General features: G+C 44.4%; 1 protein-coding gene across 4 annotated transcripts in view; it reads left to right on the top strand.

Moving 5' to 3' along the window:
- LOC119454627 (keratin-associated protein 21-1-like) overlaps positions 1-12,276 on the top strand; it is a 569,870-nt gene that overhangs the window by 335,565 nt on the left and 222,029 nt on the right. Inside the window, exon 1 of one of the 4 annotated variants that reach the window (XM_049666915.1) lies at positions 7,776-7,785. The exons of the other annotated variants lie outside the window; for them this stretch is intronic. The gene's annotated coding sequence lies outside the window, so the exon portion shown is untranslated. Of the gene's footprint in view, positions 1-7,775; positions 7,786-12,276 lie in introns of those variants that run through there. 4 annotated transcript variants of the gene reach the window in all.

Raw genomic sequence — 12,276 nt, 5'->3', positions numbered from 1 at the left:
TTTCGATCCTGTCGTACCCGCGATCTCTAGCTGAGCAGCGCGATGCTATAGCCACTTACCTACCGTGGCGGGTAACAGAAAAACGTGTGCCTACGCTGAGCAGCGGCGCAAATTTAGTGTGAGCGTTAATTTCAGATAGATGAACAGGTGAGTCCGATGATATATTTTTGTGGCAGAAGATCGATCGGGTTTTTACCTGTGCGGTTTTCTGCAGGCTGCCACAATGGGCGTTTTTCGCACGATGCTAGTTCAACCTCCCCGCCAGCGCGTTATTTGACAGTTTTTAGCTCCTACGGCAATCTGCACATTGAGCTGCATCAAAATTCCGCTGTCAGCTGTTCAATCCAGTAGTAAAAAAAAAAAAAAACTATAGTATCGCAACTTCATCAATTTCTTATAACACTTTTCACCGTCGTGTACTCCGAAGTTGTGAGACTGAATCGTTCATTTCATCGCTCTTTCAAATTAAATACCTATATACGCTCAAAAGCTATAGCTAAAACTGGCGCTATAAATAATGATGTGCACGTTGGGGGGAGAGCAGCATATCATGGCATTTCATCTAGACGTGTTCGTTTTGCCCAATTATTTGCAACCACGTACCGCACGGCGATTTTAGAAGTGCACCACATATTGTAGTAAGCTTTGCCCGAAATTTTAATACTGCAACGTTTATTTGCGACATATTTGAAATGTTTTGAATGACCTTGCTTTGTATATTTACTTGGAATATTTTTCACAATAGAAGCGCGCACTTAACAAACTCGTAACACTGCACCAAAACCGATATTGCAGTCACCAGGACTGCGCACGGTTGGCCAGCAGCTCAGTGCAGCCATATACAGCCGATGCATGGCGAGGGGGGGGGGGGGGGGGTATTATGCCAGCGTCTACCTAGATTGGAGCGCTTAAGGCGGGCAAATTTGCTTTCGAAGGAAGTTTGTAGTCCACGTGCACTTCTCACAACGTTTACAAGGGCTTTGCCCAACATAAAACACCTTCGATAATTCGCGGTATCTTTCGGAGCCGCGTATACTGAATCTACTCTGTCTGCTTTGGACGTGTTCTTAGGTGCGCATTACAAAATTGCGATATCGTTTAGTATTGCTATGTCGCAGAGTTTTAAACTTGACACTTTCGAATTTTCGAGACTCTTTCGAAAGACAGCGCCGACATTAAATCAACATCTGCTTCCAGCCCATACTTGATTTTACATCTTATTTTAAATGCAAAAAACGTCATCGAAATCGATGTAGCGATTCCTGAGAATGTCGATTTCACCATTCCTAACTATCCGGAGCTAACGCTGCAAGCATTGCGCATTTCAGTGCGCGCGCTCTACACGAGCGCGTTTCCGGAGTTTCCTTTCTCCGTGCTAACGAAAGGCTAACGGCGCCGTGACTGGCAGACATGGAAGGAGGATGAGATTGGAATTTTCTACCTCCCCCCCACGGTGTAAGAATATTCTTCCACCGTGCTCCCCCCATGCCCGACGGCCCCGGCTGCATAGCGCCGTTGCCTCTTCACAACCACTCTCTCTCGACGCCTCCAACCTCACTTTGCCGTTCTCTCTCACGACCTGCCCTTCGAATCTTTCCCCTTTCACATCTTTCACGGCGGGAAGCGGCGCCGGTTGCTCGGGCAAGTCGGTTCTCGTCCTTATTTTGTAGCGTTAGCTACACTGGCCTAGCCAAGCCCGTTTCGCGCGGCACATAAAGAGCCGTGCTGCGCATGCGCAAGGATCAGTGATGTCACACGGCTTGCGCACCGGAGCCGGCACCTCTCGCTCACTCCGCCGCCGCCGCGCACGACTCACCGCCGCCGGTCTGCGCATTCCAGAGGAGTGACGTCGTAGCCGTGGTAGACGCACTGGCGCCGGCGCTCGCTCGCTGTGCAGCCGTCGTCTGACACTGCGCTGGAGCCGCTGCGCTTCTGACTGGCGTTTGCCAGTGTGGTATAGCCATGGAGAAGGAGATCGCAAATGCTGCTCAACAGCGCAGAAGAACGGAGAAGCTTGACTCATCGGATCCCGAAGTAGTTGCCTGGCAATTAGCGGTTGAGCGTAGGAGACAACCAGGAAAGCTAAGAATAATCAGCAGAACCTTTGCTAACGCTACGTATATCCTGGCATAGCCGAGCTAAGCCACTGCAACTATTTTTCTCTTTGAAAACTAGCAGAGCGTGCTCTCCATTTTGTGTCTACGATGCGTTAACCAAGGACCGTTGCTGACCCTCGGAGTACGCGGCGTCGCTTCTTTGACTCGGAAAGCGGATCCTGCCTCGTCGATACGGACAAAAAAAGTGAGTACCGCACGAAAGTGCCTTATTTCTGAGAATTGTTACCCCCAAATGCCCTTTGTATGGGCATGCCACGTTTGCTCGATGCGTTCGAAAAGTATACTGTGAGCTTGCCGCTGTCTTGAATTAAACGTTGATACATGTTTGTCACAGATCAAATAATGCTTGCGAATATCCATTTGTGAATAACTTTCATGACGCGTTTTCGTGTTTTCCTCGATGATCCTGACAACGTGCGAGATATAGCGCTGCACTGAGAAATTTAATTCCTTATTATATTGCAGTCATCCATGGTCCGTGGAATGCGTTCGGGACAGTTAGTGTCCCTGTGGGGGCGAAATGCTAAAACACCCGTGTACTTAGATTTAGGTGCACGCTAACGATTCCCAGGTGGTATAAATTATTCCGCAATTCCTCACTTTGGCGTGCCTCATAATGCAGATCGTGGTACTGGCGCGTAAAACCCCATAATTTTTGAACGTTAAGGAGAGTCAAATACTCATGACAGGTTTATCACAGCTGCTGCTGTAGGCATGCCGAAACTTTAGGGCTTCAACTAGCGTCGCTCGTTTGGCGATACAGAACGCTGCTTCCTCTTATAGTGGCCCACCATTCCCGCATTGTTGGCGATCACGAACTCGATCAGGCAAACTTGCGTAGCCGACATAATTTGTTTGGCATGTTTATTGTTATTCAATTCCTGGCTGGCGCGGTAGCGCCGTTCAAAAATATTCCCGCCTGGAATCTTGATCCCCATTGTTCTTGCGTAAAATCGCGCGCTTGCTGTGGCGTGTTACTGCGCTTGCTTGCAATGTGTTACGTTTCAACTCGTATTGTACTGTTTGCGTGTGGGCCACCTGTTTTATTATTTTGATTTCCGTTTAGTGACGGTAATGTAACTTGTAATATGAATTCGGTCGAGCTACAGTGACCCACGTTTCGAATCTATTGATTGCTGGTTGGCACTTCTAAAATATTGCGACTTTGTGGGTGCCTGCTCATGGATGCAGACTCAGGAACACGCCGTTTTGCGCATAATTTTCTTTCGCACTATCAATTTAACCCAGTAACTGTGCGTGGCTTAAATTAATTCGCATCGGCGTGTGTGCTGCAAGTTATAACCTCAACTCATAATCTACTCGCGCGTAGCGTCAAGCGTTGAGCAAACTTAGACACTTGCAGCGTTGTATCAGCAAGCTGAAGCGCTGGTAAACAGACCGATGCATGAGAGAGTGGTTTCCTGTGATGCGCACAACGATGGGCCTTTGTCGCAAGACTAATTATTTGCACCGCTGAAAAGGTCATTTCTTATTCCTATTGTTCCATAGACATGCGGAAATATAGTTTACAAGTCAGGCCGCATTATTGTTCCAGAGCGGATTATGTGTTCATATACATGGTGTCTTTTTTTTTAGCGGCAACAATTAAAAAAAAATGCCTGTGGCAGATAGCACAATTATAACCCTTGATCAAAATTACTCGATAAGGCGGCCATTACGTTACGAGAAATCAATATGCTTTTCGAATAATTTACTTAATTGCGCTAATAAACACTAACTACTTTGCAGCGCATATTTTAATCTACGCATTGTAGTTAGTGGGTATGAAATGCATATCGACTTAGAACGAGATTTGAGGACTACGCTAGTTTCGATATAATAATTTTGAATGTGTCCACCGAAATGCATTGGCGTTCCAGTTAGTGTGTGCTTCAATGTATGAATCAGCCTTTTCTTAAAAATTAAGTTTAAAAACTGTGCATTTTTACTGCAAGTTTGATACTGCATATATCGAAACCGTTGCCATCCTCAGAATTTGTTCCAAGTCGATATGCCTGGCATCATCACTAGCTACGATTAAAATATGTGCAGTGAGGTAATCAATAAAAGTTCTTTATTGTAACTGTCAATTGTTCAATTAAAAGTTTTGATTTTTCGTAGAAGTAATAGGCCGCCTCATCGAGTAATTTAGAACAATTTGGACAGCACAATTGTGCTGTCTGCCACATGTTCTTAAAATATAGTTCAGCTGAAATAAAAAGGACCATGTAGAATGAGAACATACCGTATGTTCTCATTCTACAAGGTTTTATTTTTTTTAAACTGATCCAAATTAAAAAAAAAAAAACATTGCATGTGGCAGATAGCACTTAGGCAAGTGCAATGGTCCAGTCATATCACATGCCTCAAACCATTACGTTATTAAGCTGCTTTCTGTGTCACATAGAGAGAGAGAGAGAAACATTGTTTAATGAAATGCTGGAGATGGTAGACTGGCTATTCGCCTGACATGCTATTCCAGGTGCTTAATAACTTAATGGTTTGAAGTAGTGATATGACTAGCCTATGGCGCTTGTCATGTAATTGTCATTTTAATTGAGTATGTTGTTACCGGTAAGCTGAACCAACCGCTAAGTAGGTTGAGCCGCGGTGAGGATGATGACTGAGGCGAGGATGACAGAAGAAAGTGAATACGCCATTGAGGCCTCAGTAATGACAGAACAAGATGTTGGCCTTAAGAATAACACACGGATGCAATGTCAAATCGTTTGCGCCTTTAAATAAATAAATTCTAAGTGTGGCCTGTATGTGCGGCATATGCATTTTTGTGTCCTCATTAACTGCTAGTTTCGACCGAATTTTTTTTATGCTTCTTCACTTGGTTATTGACAAATCTATCAGTCCTAATTTAAACCACAAGAATGATTAATACGTAGAATTTTGCTCACATTGACTTGCATACTTTGCAACAGCTAGGATAATCAGTTCAAATTCAATGCTGCATCTGGCTTATGTTTTCTCTTGGTTCTGGAGTTCATGTTACAAGAAGAAAAAAAAAACAAAGGACGCCGATCAAAAAGTGCTAATAAGAATTTGACGTACGGAAGCCTTGATCAAAACACGAACTGCTCGAAACGACGGCATTCTGCGTCTGCAGGCAGGATATTGCCATCGTTGCGATACAGCGTTTTTTTTTTTTTTTTTTTTTTTTTCTGTAGTCTGGATAGCAAGGTATTCGGGAAACTCTTTTCAAATCCAGTTTCTTTAGCAATGATAGAAGCCTTTTCTCGTCGGTGGCATATTCAGCCTGCCACGTGCTCCGCAACTGCAATGTAAACGACATTGTTTCTTCACTTCTGATTCATTTCTAAGTCATCTCTTTGACATAATTTCTTGCTTCAAGCGGTTTCAGAGAGACTGCTTTCGCTGATGTAAAGATAGTCGCGATTCGCGCAGGCTGTTCTGTATACAATGCTTGGAACATATCTTCTGAATCTTCACATCTGCCTGTTCATGCTGCAACTAGCGGGCCTAAACGTGGGACATTGACTTCATAGGGTTTCAGAACAATTGCGATGGCCTTGCTCACTCAAGTGACATAGGCGAGGGTCGTGCGAGCTCGAGGGCGCGCGTGGCGGGCAATGGGGCAGGCCTCAACGATATTTCATGGAACGAATGAACATTTCCGGTTATGCTCACTCGGACGTAATCTGTGCAAGTCATTGTCAGAAATCTGGTCGCGAGGATTTTAAAGCAAAAATTTTACGGCGATCCCGGCAAATTTGCTCTAAATCAGAACACTCAGGGCAGTGGCGTATCAGGTGGGGGTGGGTGACCGGGCTTCCGCCCCTCCCCCTCTCCTAATTTTGTCTATTTCTTTACGGCCGGCGCCCTGCTCCCTTTTGTGCCTGGCACGTCGCCTATATTAACAAAGGCGCGTATCCTTCGAACGTGCGGCTATTATGGGCATTCGCGTCTCAACGCTTCTCCGACGCCTGGGAGCTTAAAAGAACGAAGCACCACAGTCAGGACGATCGCAGTGCTTTAGCTCCCCCAACCCCACCCCTGAAAAAAATATCCGGGCTACGCGCCTGGCTCAAATTACGTCGCGAACATTCTGAGTGCGGTTACCCCGGAAGTGTTTCATTCGTTGCGTAGAACATCGTTCAAGTTGACCAGTGACCTCGCTTGGCCGCGCGTCCTTGAGTCGACGCTGCCATTCAACATGTCCCAAGAGGAGGCCTTTTCACGTTTTCTGAAAACCTATGACGCGCGGCGCATATATGTTCCTGCCTGCACGTTGCATCAGGAACTGGTACATGTGAAGAACACGGTGTAGAATTGTTTTTCGGCGCAAACTGCTACTACATTTAAATCAACAAAAGATGCAATTTCGAAAAAGGGCTTGCAGCATGTGTATGATTTGAAAACGAAAAATGTCGCTTGCGATGTAGTTGTGGATGACGTGGCAACCTCCAACCATGGCACTGGCCTTCTTGGACAAGGATGTTATCGCCAAGAATCCGGATTTCACGGTAGTATATCGGGAGCTTGCTACCGGGGCTACAGATAAGGCCGAATTGCAGCGATGGCATTGTTGCATCTGCATACGGAAGATACCTAGGTCGGATTTCTAACAGTTAGTGTTTCCAAACAAGGCTGCGGTATAAATGAGTCGGAACTCTTACCAGTCATATGCAATAAAATCTTTTTATAGCGAAGCCCAAGGGGGAGCCAAAATTACGTCATTATATTCATTACTGCCGTTCACTGCAATACATGCGCAATGTCGCGCACAAATTTCAACTTGTATAGAAGAAGACGGCTTTTCGGCCAGCAGAACCACGTGCTCGCTGAACTTCTGATAAAACGGCAAAAGAAACTTCGGTGTCCTTAACACACCACTTCTTAGCATCTGACACGATTGCCTTTACGATAGCTGCCTTCTGTTTCAATGTGATGATCTTTCGTTACCGCTTTTATTTGGGTCGTCTCCAGCATCGCGAAACCGCTGAAACGGTGACGGTTGAATAGGTTGCACGCTGCGACACCAACAATGCTCGTCATGTGCGAGCAGCACGTGGTACACACAGGGAGGCGTGGCCTCTGAAATTGCACCGGCGCAATCTCTGAGGCCTCGCCTATAGCTGCACTAACTAGCCTGCGCGGTGCCGCAGTGAGAGGAATTGCCACGGCGATCTAGAGTCTGCTTATGCGCACCTACGCGTAGTGGTGACAAGGGCCAGTGTTGAACGGTGATTCAACGCAAATACGTAAACGTTTTAAACATCGGCAAGGAATGTGTTCTCTACCCTGCGGAAAGCAGAAGCGAGCCTGCAAGGGTCGGGCATTTCTTTTTTCGGAGAAAACTAAGTTTGGTGTATCTATTGGCAGGATAATTTTACTTCGTTGAAACGAGGTTATAAAAACATTCATCTCTTCGGTGGTTTCAGCGGGAACGTCATTTTGTTGTATACAGTAATTTGTTATATCCTGTTTCACTATAACGAAGATTCACTGTAACATATTTGTTAATCTTTTGTCTTACCTTCTAATTGCATTTGCAAAATCTGAGGCCAAGCATCATTAGAACGCGTTAAATTTTCTGCGGGTGCATCATCAGCCTGTGGAAATGTCTAAGCCAGTTCCCTGAATTGTGAAGTGACCAATTATAACAGACAGCCACAATGCAAAACTCTAGGAAGTGCATTAGAAACATTTTGCTTATGTAGTGGCATGTTACTGATTTATTAAAAATTCTTTCAAACCATTGACCACTTTAGCAATTCATTTGTGTGAACAATCTTGCTTTATGTTAAGCCTACGTGGCTTTGACACGTGTTTATCGCTTTTGTGGCTTTGCCAATGTTTCAGTGTTGCTATGGTAGGTCGTAAGAAATGGGCCATAGGGATTGGTACTGTCGGTAAAGCCAACCTTTTTTCAATATTGCAAAGAATACGAACATCCTCATTGATTTCTCTATGTAGCAGATAACAAGGAGACACTCAATTCCTTTATAATTAATGCTATAATGGAAGGGTGTTTGGTGTATCTAAATTATTGAGTGTGCCAAACATCCATGCAAGGAAAAATTCTGTAATAGTGTTGCAGGAGTCTTTGATATTATTCCATCTGCAAATCTAGATCAGTGTTGACAACGTAAGTAAAATTATATTGGGTCTTCCCGGACCATAATGAGCAATGTATGCCGTGTCTACAAGATCACTGAAGCTACGCAACATTTCGTTGGATAGTTGACATCGGAAGGAGACAGACCATCTCGATTGTAATATAACGTAATTTCAGCTTCTAGAGACTTTAAAGTATGCTAGTGCTTCCCCTAGCTCACAATAGATTACGTGTTGAACTAAAGTTTAGAGAGTTCAAATCCGTTGTACTTAATATAGTATGTATATATTGACAGTCACCGTGTTTATTCCTTATTTGTTTCTTCACTTTTTTTCCACAACGGGAAGACTTGGTAACTTTATGGAATACATTGTGTTGAAATAACCTACGTCGTGTTCAGATTTCACGTCCTGTGTACTTTAGACTAAGTATATTTACACTCACTATCTTTTGTAAATACTGTAAACCAATTTAGGGCTTAATTAGCTAAATACGAACGGCTAGAAAAGGTCATGCCTTAGTTGGCAAGTAGATGTTCAAAGCATTTAAAAACGTTTTCAAGACATCCTCAAAACGTCCAGCAGAACGTTTTGTAGCCGTTTTCAAAACATTCGCAAGATGTCTTGCAAGACGCTTTCTAGCCGTCTTTAAGACGTCTACCAGATGTCTTGCAAGACGTCTGATATCCCAAATTTGGCGGTGCATTAGACGGTCTTAGAGACGGCTACAGAACGTTTTAAGACGTCCGACAAAATCTTGGTAAGATGTCTTCAAGAAGTCTTAATATCTTGCCAGAACGTCTCCAAGACGTCCTGTCAACGTTTAAAATGGTTTTGAAGACGTCTTGCTTATCTTGTCAAGACGTCTTGAAGACGGCTTCTAGACCAATGTGTGTTCAGTGGGTTAAGTACCTGGGTATCACATATGATGAAAACGTTAGCTGGCGTTCTCACATAGAAAATATTGCAACGAAAGGGACACGATCTGTAGGTTTATTACGTAGAATCAGTAACCGGTGTTCTGGTATGCGAAGTGACACATTAATTATGATCTACCGTATGTATGTACGATCAATTCTAGAATTTGGAGGTGCAAAATATAAAATAAGACCACTTGTTCTTTTAGAGAGAAAAGCTCTTTGAATATATTTAGGCCTGCCTAAATTCGTTGCTAATAATGTGTTATATCAGCAAGCGCGCTTACCTTCTCTTCACACAAGACACTGTATGCTTATGGCTCAAACCCACTTAAGGGCTTATGAATCTCCTCTTAGACGTACAGAATATATATTGATTAGTGAACCAAATTCATTTTTTGAGATCACGTGGCCACGGTTACATACCCTACAGGTTGTATTTGTGCAGGCACAATTAGCACCTTTAAATGTTCGCATTAGGGAAATCATTTCGTTTGATAGGTCCACATTGTCCTCTAAAATAGAATTTGCGGACATTTTCCCCAATAATGCAAAACTGCTGCCACCAACATATTTGAATGCCCTTTCGCAAGATTATTTGGCCAATTTCCCAATAAATGTAATAGCAACTGATGCTTCCTAGTGTGAATGAAAGACAGGCGTGGGAACATATTCACCATCCCTCGATTCGTGTTTTTCACTTCGCCTGCTAGAATACACATCAGTTTTTCAGGCCGAACTTCTGGCAATAATTCTTGCATTGCGAAAGTTACCGCTACATGTTACAAAAGTTGTTATTGTCACAGATTCCCTTTCTGTATGCAGCGCGCTTAACGCATCTACAAATTTGACAGCTTTAAACACGTTTTATACATTATCTCCTCCCCACTTAAAGTTGGTTCATTTAGTCTGGGTACCAGGCCACCGAGACATACAATTTAATGAAATAGCTGATTCTTTACCACGACCTTCTTTAAAGGGTCCGGCGATATCTGTGCTGCCGGCAACTGCGTATATCACTGCAGCCAGATATAGGCAGTTTTCTTTGACTGAAGACAAGAAAAGCCTCGCATTAGCAAAATAAACAGACTTTATACCTCTAAATTATTCTTGGAATCGACAGTGGTGTCCTAACGGCAATTCGAAGTAACATTTACAAGACTGCGTTGCGGTATTTCACAACTAAACTTTTACTTGCACAGATGTGGTCTGGCGGCATCCCCATTATGCTACATCTGCAATGAACCAGAATCTATCGATCAGTTTTATTATCGTGTTGACGGTTTTCTAATCATCGACAACGATGTTTGGAAATCCCACTTCGTAATCTAGGACTGCCGTTAAGCAGTTCAGTTGTACTCCCACTTGGAGTGACGGTGTTAAGATATAGCCACGGGAATGTTTGCCGAGCCATTTATAATTTTCTATGTGACATAAAAAGATTGCCTTATTAATATTTTCCAATTTTAACGTGGTTGATTTATGTATCCTTCAATAAATTATAGATTTAGCAAATTCAAGAAGTAAAGTCACAAAACCACAATTCTATAATTATTATTCCAAATCTACGAACATACTTTGCTGTATTTAATTTATTATTAAATTCATATTACTATTCCTATTCAGACAAGGCTGACTAACTAGTATAGACTAAATAATTCTTTTATTATTGCTTTATTTCTCATTTTCTATTAGTCATTTATTTTCATTTTTATTACTGATGTATTTATAAATTAATTTATTTTAAATTTCTATCATATTACCACCCAGTTCGGGGCCTATCCCCCTCAGTGGGTTGTGCCAAGTATTGAGGCATCATCATCATCATTATCATCATCATCACCGTCTCATCGTGTCTGAGGTTCTTCGTGTCTGGCTGCTGGTACTGTTGATTGATCTTGCCTTAGGGCGTGACAAACTGGTGGAGGTGCTGGGTAATCTAGTCTATGCACCAAACCCCTCCGAGCAGCAGGAGCTCCAGTCCTGTACCGGTTGTTACGCCTCTACACCACGCCAGCAGAAGGATCCGTGGACAATCCCCTGAGTTTGGACTCCTCCCAGAGACAATGGCAGCTCTGACCACCCCAACCGGTATGGAAGGCACTACGCCGATTCATTGTAGGCTAATTCATCCGCGAACGCCGAATCCCTTCCATGGTGCCATGCTTGAGGATGTTGAAGATTAGCTGGTGCACTATGAACCTGTTGCCTCATTCAACAAGTGGGACGAGGCAGACAAACTGAGAAACGTATATTTCAGCCTCAACGATGGCGCACGTGTTTGGTATGAGAACCGTGCAGATGCCCTAACTTCCTGGGAAGAAATCAAACGCCGTCTTTTCGAGACGTGTGCGAGCCCTGATCACCGAGAACGAGCTGAGCGTGATCTCCAGTCCCGTATACAAATGCCGAATGAAGGTGTCGCAATGTATGTCGAGGACATGACGCGTCTCTTTTGACGAGCCAACCCCAGCATGTCGGAAGAAAAGAAGGTGCGATACCTGAGGCGCGGAGTGAAAGAGCAGCTGTTAGGCGGTCTCGTGCGCAGTCCTCCCAAGACTGTGTCAGAATTTCTTTCTGAGGCCGTCACCATGGAACAGACTTCGGCAGCGGGCACCATCATACGAACGCCAAGTGAACGCTGCCTCACCTACGGACTTCTTTGGAGCTCTCGGGGGCCACGTCGATTTTTTTCCGAGAGCTCATCCGTTCCGTAATCCGCGAAGAACTCCAGAAACTGTTGGTACCCTCACAGCCACAGCTCTGCTCTTTGTCCAGCGTTGTCCGTGACGAAGTGCATCATGCGCGAAGAGAACCACCCTTCACACAGAAGCTCAACCGTTAAGAACTGACAGCCCCTGTATGGCGTATTCGCAAGCTTTGCGGCAACCTGCCTTACCTTCCTCCCCACTTCGCACCACGTTCCCGGCCATACTACAGCCCGACCAAGCGGCCTCGTATTACCACGACCACCGACAGGCCCCAAGGAAATCAAACGTGTGGCGGGCACCTGATCGCCGTCCCCTTTGCTTTCACTGTGGCGAAGCTGGGCATGTCTACCGACAGTGCTCATATCGAGAGCTCGGACTACGCGTATTCTCAGCAAACTCGCCGTGACCTAGGTTCTACCAGCGTCCCCCTGCAATTGAAGA

The sequence above is a fragment of the Dermacentor silvarum genome, chromosome 5 (assembly GCF_013339745.2).
Source record: "Dermacentor silvarum isolate Dsil-2018 chromosome 5, BIME_Dsil_1.4, whole genome shotgun sequence".
In the NCBI taxonomy this organism is placed as follows: Eukaryota; Metazoa; Arthropoda; class Arachnida; order Ixodida; family Ixodidae; genus Dermacentor; species Dermacentor silvarum.
Note: the sequence above shows the minus strand (reverse complement) of the source record. Positions and strands in the feature narration are given on the sequence as shown.